The sequence below is a fragment of the Nomascus leucogenys genome, chromosome 18 (assembly GCF_006542625.1).
Source record: "Nomascus leucogenys isolate Asia chromosome 18, Asia_NLE_v1, whole genome shotgun sequence".
NCBI lineage: Eukaryota > Metazoa > Chordata > Mammalia > Primates > Hylobatidae > Nomascus > Nomascus leucogenys.
The window spans coordinates 60,725,381-60,738,823 of record NC_044398.1 but is presented as its reverse complement, the minus strand read 5'-3'; positions in this window follow the sequence as shown (position 1 = coordinate 60,738,823).

Genomic DNA, 13,443 nt, shown 5'->3' with positions numbered 1-13,443 from the left:
TTGATTTACCAGATATTGACTATTACCATAACTCCATAATTCAACTGGTTGTTCCGTCTAATTTTGTAGCCAGCATCCCCCAAATTTTAGCAGCCAAACACAGTTCATACTCATGTAACAGGTGGTAGAAGCGGGAGACCTTTTCTAGCAGTCACTCACTGATATACAGTATCAACCAGGAGACAGAAACCACATCAGTTATTGGAAGAGGGAAAATGTAATATAAGGATTTATTAAGCAGGGGGGTTAACTACTAAGGTGTGGAAAAAATTCCAAAGAATAGAAGAATTGGGGAGCAGTCACTCCTTGTAGGGCTGAGGCAGAGTAGCCAAGGAAAGAATAGACTTGAAGACCCAACCCCACTCAAGACTGACAATTGGAGCTCTTTGAAATGTGTCCCTTGGAAGTGGAAAAGTTTGCTGCCACTGTCTGGGGCTGATAAGCAGAAAACTGATCACTGTGGTGCTAGCAAGACTCTCTGAGAAGCTGCCTGCTGGTGTGTCTAAGGGAAATTGCTGAAGGGTGAATGCCACCAGATGCCACATGCTCCAAGAATCAACAGGAATGGCCAGGCACAGTTGCTCACACCTGTAATCTCAGCACTTTGGGAGGCTGAGGCGGGCAGGTCACTTGAGTTCAGGTGTTTCTGACCAGCCTGGGCAACATGGCAAAACACTCTCTCTACAAAAAAAAAAAAAAAAAATACAAAAATTATCCAGCATGGTGACACGCACCTGTAGCCCCAGCTACTTGGGAGGCTAAGGTGGGAGGAACACTTGAGCCTGGGAGGTTGAGGATGCAGTGAGCCATGATTGTGCCACTGCACTTCAGCCTGGGTTACAGAGTGAGCCATTGTCTCCAATCAATCAATCAAATGATTCAAAAGGAAAAATCACCTCAGAAGGAGGAAGAGAAATCCCTTCCCCTTAAAGTGTCCCTCTAACACCTTCCACTGACTAAGGTTAATCTGATGTTTAATCTTGTGCCACCTGACAAAGGAGAAATGTTTATCGGCTCTAGCTCCAGTGTAATGAAGCAGGGCAAAGTAGGCAGATTTAAGCTAAGAGGCAATACCTTCATAAAGTGGCACAGCTGTGTTCCTTCTGTCTTGGGGCTCTTCCTTCTGAAAGTTTTCTCTATTCATTAAGTTTATGGCAAAAAGATGGAGAAGCCTCACTTTTCCTAAACTTTTGTGGAAAGTAGACACTAATCATGTGGCCTTCCCTAAATGCAAGAGAGATAAGAAGTGTCTTGTAGTGATGTACCCAGGAGAAAGAGGAGCACACAGATATTGATGAATAATCGTCATCTCTACCACACACTATAATCAAAGCTGTGTTACTGGCCCAGGAAAAGATAATCAGATCAGGCAAACAGAATAAAGCATAGACCAATATATATTAAATAGACCAATTTTCAGATTAAACATAAACATATCCATTGGCTCTTTGACAATCTACCTTATAGTAATAAATAAAGGCTCCATTCTATAAACAAACATATAAAAGGGTATTTATTGCAGAATTTTTTGTAGTAATTAGCAAACACATAAACAAAAAAGCCAAGGAGTGTTCATGAATAATTAAATAGTTGAATCAATTATGGTATTTCATATTACAGAATACATTTTTTAATTGAAAATGAATTAGATCCATATCTATGAACTGGTGGAATGTTCATAAGTGAGAAATGCATTGTGTATGGTACAATCCCACTTACATCTAAGAATCTTACGTACCTGTACGCTTGTATATATCTGTATGCTCAAGAAGAAGAATGTTAACACTAGTTATCCAGTGTGGGAGTGAAAGGAAAAGGGGTGAAATCATTAACCATGCATTTTAGCTTGATTCCTTGGTTGCAATTAGCATGAATTTCTTCTCTAAGATAAAATAATAAAACGTGAGGTGAAAGAGTTCAGCTTTATCTACATTACACAATCAAATAAACAAATGCCTTAGGTCTGGAAATCCTGGCAACAACAAGCTGCCTCCTCCTAATGTTGACTGAAACAAATTTGAACTAAGTAGTTACTTTGGCTTGCTTAAACTTTGTCTTATCTCATCTGTCCACTTGAACTCTTGCAAAAGAGAAATGCTTTTAATGGTTAGATGGCATTGCAAGCATAATAGCATTGGAGTGATAACATTTTTGCTGAAAGAATGTGTTGATATATTTATACTGAAGGTATAGGGAGGCAATGTAAGTTTCAGCATAGCTAGTGCGTAATATTCAGCTTACACTAATATTTAGCAATTATAAATACATGTATAGTTTATATATCTCAAAAATATACAAGAAAGAGTTAGAGTCTATTAAATAATTAAAAATATAAAAGTCAATATATAATCCAGTGCCTCTCACCCTTTTCCCTTAAAATAACCTCAGAGCAGAATGAATGTGTACACATAGTAGTAGGAAAAAATTCAACCTAAAGGGCTCCCTTCCTGTATACAATTGTTTTTGAAGTCTCATGTTTTCTCTATTAAAAAATTAATGTGAAGTTTGCATTCTACTTCATATTATATTCAAGTTTGCCTTATAAATTTAAAGTTTTAAATTATGTACAAGTTAAATAACACATATCTGACTCCACCCCTACCCTACTCCCCCAACCAGTTAAGATATTCCAGGAAAATGCACAATGTTTATTGTGCGGCTTCAAGTAGCTCAGAAAAACAATTGCCTGATGGCAAATGTATCTCACTGCAAAGAGAGAGGCATCTGAAACCAGGTAGCTGTCAAGTGGTCCAAGAAGAATGGAGATAATTTTTTTATTTTTTTCTGAGTTGGAGTTTTGCTCTTGTTGTCCAGGATGGAGAGCAGTGGAGAGATTTCAGCTCACTGCAAGCTCCACCTCCTGGGTTCAAGCGATTATCCTGCCTCAGCCTCCCGAGTAGCTGGGATTACAGGCACCCGCCACCATGCCTGGCTAATTTTTTGTATCTTTAGTAGAGACGGGGTTTCACCATGTTGGTGAACTCCTGGTCTTGAACTCCTGACCTCAGGCGATCCGCCCGCCTCGGCCTCCCAAAGTGCTGGGATTACAGGCATGAGCCACCGCTCCTGGCCCAAAACGAGATAATCTACTTCTTCACTTTCACTATGTCCTTGGGGATGTTCCTTATGGGACAGGAAACAACTTTTTCTTTGGCATTTGTAGCAGAAACTGACTAGATGCTTATCAATTTCATTTTCTCTTCTGGGGCGAACAGAGGACTATGTTTACCAGCTTGCTTTGCTGGTGGGTTGCAACTGTGGGATCAGGTTCTGGACAGTGAAATGCTTATGGAGGACTTGAAATTCATTTACAGACCTGGTCATAAAATTATCCTGTATGATTTTCCTCACTCTTAATATTTTTGTTGGTTCGATGCAGAGAAGCCTGTGGATGACTCTGAGGAATCTTTGCTAGATAGTGGTACAGTGAGATGAAAACAACCGGGATCCTGAATAACCACGTGGAAGGATGCTAAATGAACACTTGAGATTGCCCCGATTAACATGCATACATACATCCTCTTATAGCAGTCTTTGCAGCAATCCTAAAAAGACAGAGTTTTTACAGATGGAGAAATTAAGAGATTAAGCACTTGTTCAATTTTCCATAGCTAAGTGGTAGAACTAGAAATTAAATTTAGTTTTTTCCAATTCTGAAGTAACTGCCACAATATATTGGCTTACCTATAGTATTTCAAGTGAGTAAGGACTCTTGATATTTAAATTTGCTATTGGTTATGCTTACTGGGAAACTTGGTTAGTGTACAGGGACAGGCTCTTAAAAGCGTAGTGCTACCAAGCAGGTGTGAACAAATTTTTCCATATGTTGATTAAAACTATCTTCTGGTAGAATGTTGGGTTTAAATTTTTTTTTTTTACTGTAGTAAAATACACATAACATAAAGTTTACCATTTTAACCATTTTTAAGTGTATGGTTCAGTACCATTAAGTAAATTCACATTGTTCTGCAACTGTCACCACCATCCGTGTTGTCTAGAACATTTTTCATCTTCCCAAACTGGAAGTCTATACCCATTATAATCCCCATTTTCCCCTCTCCCCAGCTCCTGGCAACCACCATTCTACTTTTTGTCTGTATAATTTGACTATTCTGGGTACCTCATACATGTGAAATCATAAGCTATGTGTTCTCTTGTGACTAGCTTACTTCACTTAGCATGTCTTCGAGTTTTATCCACATTGTATCATGTGGTAGAATTTGACTCCTTTTTAAGGCTGAATAATATTCTATAGTATGTATATCTCACATTTAGTCTATTCATTTCTCAATAGACATTTGGGTTGGTTTTGACTATTGCAAATAATGCTGCTGTAAACATAGGTGTGCAAATACCTGTTCAAGTGTCTGTTTTAAATTGTTTTGGATATGTATTTGGAAGTAGATTGCTGAATCATATAGTAATTCAATTTTAAATTTTTTGAGGAACTCCATACTATTTTCCATAACAGCTGTTCCATTTTGCATTCCAACCAGCAGTGTACAAGGGTTCCAGTTTCTCTACTTCCTATCAACATTAGTTACCTTCTGTTTTTCTTTCCTTTATTTTTCTTTTTAAAAAATCAGTAATAGCCATCCTAATGAATGTGAAGTGGTATCTGATTGTGGTTTTGATTTGCACTTCCCTAATGTGTAGTGATGTTGACCATCTTATTATGTGCTTATTGGCCCTTTGTATATCTTCTTTGGAGAAATATTTGCCCATTTTTAAATCAGGTTGCTTTTGTTGTTGAGTTGTGGAAATTCTTTCTAAATTCAGGATATTAAGCTCTTATCAGATGTATAATTTGCAAACGTTCAGTGTGCTTATTGCCTTTTCACTTTGTTGATAGTAACCTTTGATACACAAAGTTTAAATTTTGATGAAGTTCAACTTATCTACTATTTTTCTTTTGTTGCTTGTGCTTACTTCCATATCCAGGAAATCACTGCAAAATCTAATGTCATGAAGTCTTTCCTCTATGTTTTCCTCTAAGAGTGCTTTAGGTCTTACATTTAGCTCTTTGCTTCATTTTAAATTAATTTTTGTACTTGGTGTGAGGCAAGGGGCAAACTTCATTATTTCACGTGTGGATATCCCATTTTCCCAGTGCCATTTGTTGAAAAAACTATTCTTTCCCTAATGAATGGGCTTGGCACCCTTGTCAAAAATTGTTTGACCACATAAATGAAGGCTTATTTCTGTTTTTTTTTTTTTTAAATCTTATTCCATTCATCTATATGTCTGTTGTTATGCTACTACCACACTGATTTGATTATTGTAGCTTTGTAGTATGTTTTTAAATCAGGAAGTGTAAGACCTCCAACTTGTTGTTCTTTTTCAAGATTACGCTATTTGGGATGCATTGAAATTCCATATGAATAATAACTTAGATTTTAACAGTTATAAATTTAGATCCAATCTAGGTGTTCTTCCAAACACCAGTACTATTTTGAAAAAATAGTATTGAGAAAAATGTCTTGACTTTTCATCAACTTTAATGATAAGCTATGGGAAAATATCTAAAGATGTAAACTGTAGAAGACTTAGAACAGAACCTGCACACAAGAAATAACCAAGAAACACGAGCTGTTTTTCTATTACTCCAGAGTCTCTATTACTGTAAATACTGTTTGTAGCATAGCTATTTTTTTTCCTTTTTACAAATAGGCCCCTGTTTCACTGTCAACTGATATTTATTCCGTATAGATCCTTAATTGATAGGCATACCTTTCCTAACAGATTAGGGCTGAAGGATTCAATTACTCTTACTTTAATCCCTCTTTGAAGGAATGACTTTTAAACTGAATGCTTAATATGAAATGTTGATTTGCTTCTTGTATTAGTTTTCTATGCTATGTAGCAAATTACCATGAATTCAACAGCTTAAAGCAACACATACATGTTATCTCAGTTTCCCTATGTCAGGAGTCTGGGCATGATTACCTGGGTCCTCTACTCAGAGTCTCACAAGGATGCAGTCAGGATTTTGACCAGGCTGCATTCTCCTTTGGAGCTCAGGGTCTTCCAAGACCATGTGGTTGTTGGCAGAATCCAGCTCCTTATGTTTGTAGGACTGAGGCCTCTGTTTTCTTGCTGTCAGCAGCAAGCTGCCCTCAGTTCTAGAGGCCACCTCAGTGCCCTGCCACATGACTGTCTTACAACACAGCAGCTTCCTTCCTAAGGTCAAGGCTAGTAGGAGAACCTCTTTTTCTTCAGTCTACTAAGACATTGTCTTATATAACGTAACACATCAGGGAATGACTGTCCCGTCACCTTGCTCACAGGACATAACCTCATCAAGAGCTGTGATTCCATCATATTCATGGCTCCAGACTGCACTTGAGTAGATTATAAACAGCGTGTTTGCCAGGAGACAGGAATCTTGCCACCATCTTAAAATTCTGCCCACCAAACTTTATCTCTTGAGTTTAACTTATTAAACAATGCCAGCCCATATAGGGGGAAAAACAGTACTAAAATAATCAGAAATAAAGTCATAGTTAGTAGGGGATTTAAAAGCAAAATATTATATTGATTATGTAAAAGTAATCTAAACTGTTTTTAATTCTAATATTTTATGGCTGCTAAATGTAATTACCCAACAGGTTCTTCTGGCCCTCCACACAGACAAAACGAGTTCACTGAGATCAATAAAGAAAGAGTTTAATTAACTTGAGCCCTGCCACAGGAGAACTGGAGTTACTACTCATATCAGTCTCTCTAAAGGCTGGGAGGGTTAGGTTTTTTATGGAGAATTTGATGGGCATGGGGCTTGGGAATGTGTGCTGCCGATTGGTTGGGGGTGAAATCAAAGGGGTGTGGAAAATGGTTTTTGTGTGCTCAGTCCTTCTCTGGGTGATGCCACAGGACTGGTTGAGTCATGAGTCATGGTCAGGCCAGGGTCCCTTGGTTGCCAGAATGCAAAAATCTGAGAAAAAAACCTCAAAAGACCAATCTTAGGTTCTACAATAGTGATGTTATCTACAGAAGCAACTGGGGAAGTCACAGATCCTGTGACCCCTGGCACATAACTTCTGAGCAGTAAGGAGTATAGAAACTACTCCTATATCTTAGCAGAGTGGAGGCCTCCCTCATAGTTCTACTCTAGTGGCCTTTCATCAGTTTTACAAAGTTGGTTTAGTTTTGGGAAGTGCTATTATCATCCTTGTTTAAGAGTAAACTATCAACTAAATTCCTCCCAAAGTTATACAGATATATATAAAATATAGATATATATTATATATATATATAGAGAGAGAGAGACAGAAAAAGAGAGAGAACAACATACTATGAAACTTATTTTAAATATGAGGTATATATTTGAAATACTGAAATACTACAAATCCATTCCTTTTTGGGAAAGTGGTTGTATTACAAGTAGGGAGGCTTGAGGCTTCAAAAGATTGAAGGCATCTTTTCCAAAGGGCTACAATACTTAGAATGCAGAATCTTGTGCCCCTGCTACCCTGCTTCACATTACGTTGTGACCCTCTTTCTATTTCAATACATGATTAATAATAGGACTGAACTGGAACTAATGGGAGAAAAGGAAGCTAAAACAACAGCGTTCCAAGTTAAAGGTGGATCAATAAAGGCTGTTGCTTGAAGTAGTTGATGGAGCTTCAGAAATGCAGTCTTCAAACCTGACTGCCAAGTGACCTCCTCTCAATGCATCCCTCAGTTTATCTCCAGCTCTTCAGCCCCTAGGCAGTATTTACAGGCAAACCAAAACAAAATGAGTGTTCTTGATTTTTCAAGTATGGATACTTTTAGATGATTCTTTGAAATTTGTTCTTATCGGTTTCTATTGATAAAATTTTTTAAGAGGAAAAGCAACTTAAGATTTTGGTATCAGTCTTCTTCTGCATTCAACATTTATGTCAATCTAAAGGGAAGAAATCGTCTGGAGGGCTTGTCTTAAAAGGCTAGATAGGAACCCTGTGCCGTTTGGTGCTAGGCCCCATTGACAGATTTACTGCCTTCTCAGAGGAGCTGCAGCCACAGAGTGATGGAAGTGGCAGGTGAGGGCTGCAACTAAGAGGATTCCCATGCTCTACGCACGTGTGTAACTGGCAGCATCTAGGGTCACGGAGGGCCAGGCCTGTGTTTACAGTTAGGGTTTGTTGGGGGGTAAAAAGTTATTTTTCTCCTATCCCTCAAGGTAAAAAACCCTTCTCATTGCTCAGTTAGGAGACTTTCCAAAGTAACCAAACCAAAACCAAGCATTGGTGTTTTAGAAATAGCACAATGGTTATGCATTTCTGTAGCATGGAAGGAAAAAAAAAAGAATCACAAATGAAAAATGACAAAAAATAAATAAAATAACCTTTTTGCCCACCACGTTAAATAAAAAGCACTCAATGCAAGCTAATATCAGTTAGGGAATGAACATGATGAGAATTGGTGAGCATTTTTTTGTCTCCTGTCGCCAAATAGCACTGATAATAAAACAGAATATAATATGCGGAATTTCAGTCTTACCCAGTTCATATGAATCAACCTTGAATTTGAAAACCATGCAGGGGAATTGATAGAGACCTACTGCTAAAGTGCAATAATGCCATCTAAATTTATTAAAGATTGTTAATGTATCCAGTCCAGAGGAAAAAGGACTATTTCAGGAAATAGTCAAGGGAGTCTTGGACAGAGGAATTTTGTATAATATCAGAGAGTCCAATACTGGAACTAATGCCCCAGGACAAAGAGAATTCTGCATGAACAGTACTGGAAAGCCATGAACAGTATTGGAAAGCACTTCCTTCAGTATTGTTGGCATTCTGCAAATTCCCACATTCTACTGACTTTTCTTAGAGAAAAAAACATTTTAACTCAATTAATAAGGGAGTATTCCTACCCCCACGCACTATTAAAAACATGTCTTCTATTTTTAAAATTAGTAGTTGAAGAGCTAATGAAGGAGAAAATTCTTATAAAGATGTATTGTGTAGTCGAATTTGCTGGTAACAATTTTGTTACAAATACATGTCTTAAAGCCAGTTTCTTTATTTTAATAACAATTGTTAGAGTACATAATCCTCTACAGCAGCGACCAGGTATCACTCATTTCTGATTCCACAGTACCCAGCATAGAGCCTGGATCCAGCCCTGTAAGTGCTCAGAGTATATCAAGTCTCTGTTTAAAAGGAAACTATCAGGCATTTGTGCCAATGCTTTTGTTCTTTTGAGTCAAGGACTCTTAATGCCATTCTCATTTTGTGGCCCACTTAAAATGTTTACATTTGCTTTGATGTACTCTGGAAGAGCAGCAGAACTAATTTTGCTCACTGATAGGTGGATGTGTTTGTGGTGGGGATAGTTTTGAAATCACTTGATAATGACAATGAACTGCTGCCAGGGATGGGGGTTTACAGATTGACTGAATTAAAGCAAGCAGTTAACCTTCATGTGTAACAGTGGTAGTGTGTGGGCTGGCAGGATAGATGAGGGTGGTATCACAAGTTGATGTGTTATGAGGAAACTCCTAGACACAGAGAAAGATGCAGACATGAAGCTTTTAGGGCAACTCAACTAATGGGTCTCTTGTTTTGTATTTGTAGTAAAATGAAAAAAAAAAAAACTGTAATAACGCACTTTTCACACTATGTTGTAATTATCTGTTTGAATTTGTCTCCCTTAGTAGTGTGTGAAGTTCACAAAGTTAGGTAACATGTCTAATATTTTTACCCAGTATTTAGTGCCTGACACTTATTAGATCATCAATAATTTATTAAACCAATAAAACAAATGAGTGCAGGCAGAGCCTTCTTATAATGTGTATTGGAAAAACATATGGGTGTGGTTTTACTTATATAATTTTATAAGCATATATTTTATATAATATACATAGATAGGTGTATTTTGTTTTTCGTGCTTAGTAGAATAATGTTCAGTGTGATGGGCAACTTGAACAATTAAATGAAAATAAATTCAAGATTAACTGTCCAAGAGCCTTAAGAGATTTTGAGACTGAGGGAATGAGCCATAAAAGTTTGTAGTCCAGTCTTTCTAGTGGTTTTTGGGATGTTTATGGACCTATATTTGCTTCCACTCTTTGAAAAAAGAATGGGAAAAATAAACATATTATTCATGGTGAATGACTTCATTAATATAAAGGGGGAATGGACCTTAAAGTCATTTATATATCTTAATGTGATAAAGCTTGAACTATGTTCCATTTTACATATCATGAAAGAAAACAGTTCATGACATCATCACATCAGCTGCTCCCCTCCCCACCACACATGCAAAAAGAGCTGAAGGTTTAGGGCATTATAAGAGAGTGTAGAAGATCTGACCAGGATACTCCTGCTCCTTAACAGCCTTCTTGTTCTTCAATAAGAAGTTAAGCTTGTTTGAGCATATGTCTTTCAGAATCTGAGAATATGGAGTGGACGTATCATAAGAATTTGCCTTATCTCACTTAGGACTTGCAGAGAATAGAGCCCCCATTCTTTACTGCACTAAGACAATGGTTCAGTGGCTTTGGTGCTTTATCTCTTTGTCTTGAGCAAATTTGTTAAGTATTTCCCAAGATGTATTTTCTTATCACATTACATTAGGTAGTTTTTCATTATCAAATAGTTTATTTGGGATTTCATCAAAGTTACAAGTTGCTTATTTTACCCATGTTAGGGATAAGTTGAATGGAATGTTCATAATACATAGTTGGAATCACAACATATACTTTTTGCTGGAATTGTAAATTACTTTTGCATTTTCAATAAAATGTAAATATTTTATAATAAGCCTGGATGTATATTAAGTTTGGGAATTCAACATGATCACTGTCAGTAATTTACAATTTTCATCGTTATTAAATATGGCAGGCAGCCCAAACTTAATTATTTTGCATAGGAGGGACTACTGTGTGGATTTTGTAATCCAGTTATCTGTAGTTCATAGTTACATAGCTCCCCTATCCACTTACCCATTGAAAAACTAGTTTCTGAGTCCATTTATTGTCCCTAATTATGTCAATGGTCTATATCAATTTTCCAGCAAGACATCAAACAAAGGTAAATAGAGACTCTTCTCTACATCTATTTATTCAAAAGCTTTTGAGAGGGCTATTGAAGGGCTTGTTGGGAAAGGTGTTAATGAATTTAAGAGATTTATTTTAGGAAGCTCATATGCATCCATATTGTCAGCACAGGAACATGTAGTATAACTTACATTTTCAATCATGCTAGCTAGTGCTGTCAGAAACAATGCTGTGTAGTTCTCAACACTATCTGATCTATCTTTACTATGCACAAATACCTCATAACATTTTTCTAGTAAGCCAGAAGATTAATAAGAAAACTGACTCAGAAGGTGATACCAGGCTCTGGCCTAAAGCACGTCATAAGTTTGATTTTGACAAGAAGGTCCTCAGTAGAAATATATTAATACAGCACTGAGTCTTAATGGAGGAAGAAAGAAACTTTGGTCTTTTAAAATGTTCTAAGGTTTTCATGTTGTAGAATAATGATTTCTGGTCAAATTGAACAAAGTAGAGGGGTCTTCCTTGGATGCCAACTTGAACCCCCAGGATATTTTTAAGACACAAGGGACATCGTGAAAGGATCACTTTAACATAACTTCTTTGTCAAGGGTCCATTTAAGAAGGTAAAGTGTGCTATTTTGAGTGGCACATGAAGAAAAGTGTAACTTCGGCATTACCATGGAAGATAAGTGTGTATAAATGCTACAAATAATTTTATTTTTAAAGTTCTTTATTTTCTTTTGCTCTTGAAAATAAGTTTATCTCAGAAAGAAATAAACTTCCAATGTTCTTGAAAGTTTTAAATTAAATTTTGAAATTTTGTCCAAACAGCAGTCTTAACACCATAATTTTTGTGTTTTTATATTTAATAGTAGTGAACTAGATGGAGGGAATGGAATTACAATTAACCACCACTACCACAGCTTGCCATCCCTCAATTAGCTTTGTGTAAAGGGATACTGCTATTTACCAAATATTTCTATTGGAAATGGAGTCCAAATTATCCTTGATCAAAACTTAATTGGTAAGATTTAAGGAGCAAAAACAAGAATAAAGTCCAATTCCCAAACAGAGAATTGATTTCAACTGGAAAGCCAGTATTTTGGGACTTTAAAATGAATTGCGTGTCTGAGGCACTCCTCTCTTTCAATTTGTTGAGCACAGCAGTATCTGGTGGAAAAAATGTCACCAAATCACGTCCATGCCTCCTGTGGTAATCCTTGTGGTAGTCTGAGATGTTCTGCATACTGAGGGTGCATCTATGTCCAGCCTTGCCACAGCCTTAAGCAATGGGTTGTATTTTATTTCAGAAGACTTGATTCTCCAGTGAACTATTTAATAGCTACTTTGGCACCTAGTACTAAAGTAATGTTATTTATTTATCTTCGTATAGTATTTTAGAGAAGTCATTCTCAAGGTATGGCTCCTGGTCCAGCAGCATCAACATCACCAGGCAACTTGTTAGAACGCAAATTTCTAGGCACCACCCAAGACCTACTGAAGTAGAAACTTTAAAGGTGGGGCACAGCCATCTGTGTTTTAACAAGCCTTCCAGGTAATTCTGAGGCACACTAGAGTTTGACAATACTGCCTTAGAATTTTCAAGGTGCTTTTGTTTTGGTGTTAGGTAGTAGGGTACTGAGTTTGTTTTTCAGAGGAACCTAAGGCTTACAGAAGTCAATTGATGTGCTCAAGCTCAGTCAGATCTAAGTAACAGAATCTGGACTTGAACCATGTTCTTTTTGTTCCAAATCATCCCATTTTTTCCATCCGATACTTGCCACCCTGGCTTGTCAAAATAACTCAAACTACGAGCACGGGGGGTTGGGGAACAGACCCAGGCTCCCACCACACAATGTCAGGTGGGAATATTGTCTGAGTTTTAGGAGTAACTTTCTTTTTTCTTTTTCTTTTTTTTTTTTTTTTGAGACAAGAGTCTTGCTCTGTCGCCCAGGCTGGAGTGCAGTGGCGCGATCTCGGCTCACTGCAAGCTCCACCTCCCGGGTTCACTCCATTCTTCTGCCTCAGCCTCCCAAGTAGCTGGGACTACAGGCGCCCGCCACCACGCCCAGCTAATTTTTTTTTTTTTTTTTTTTTTTTAAGTAGAGACGGGGTTTCACTGTGTTGGCCAGGATGGTCTCCATCTCCTGACCTCGTGATTCGCCCACCTCGGCCTCCCAAAGTGCTGGGATTACAGGCATGAGCCACCACACCACACCCGGCTGATAATAGATATCTTTTGAAATGTGAAATAATTAATTCCTGTGTTGAAGTACTGAGAATCTGTGACTTTAAAAAAATCAGAGAAGCCCTGTAGAAACTTAGAGAGCCATCCACAAGACTGCCCTCACTTCTGACAACAACTCCACAGATCAGGGCTTCCTAAGACCACATTCAGGTTTGAGAGTTCACTAGAAAGACTCAGAACTCACTGAAAACTGTTTTACTCACATTTA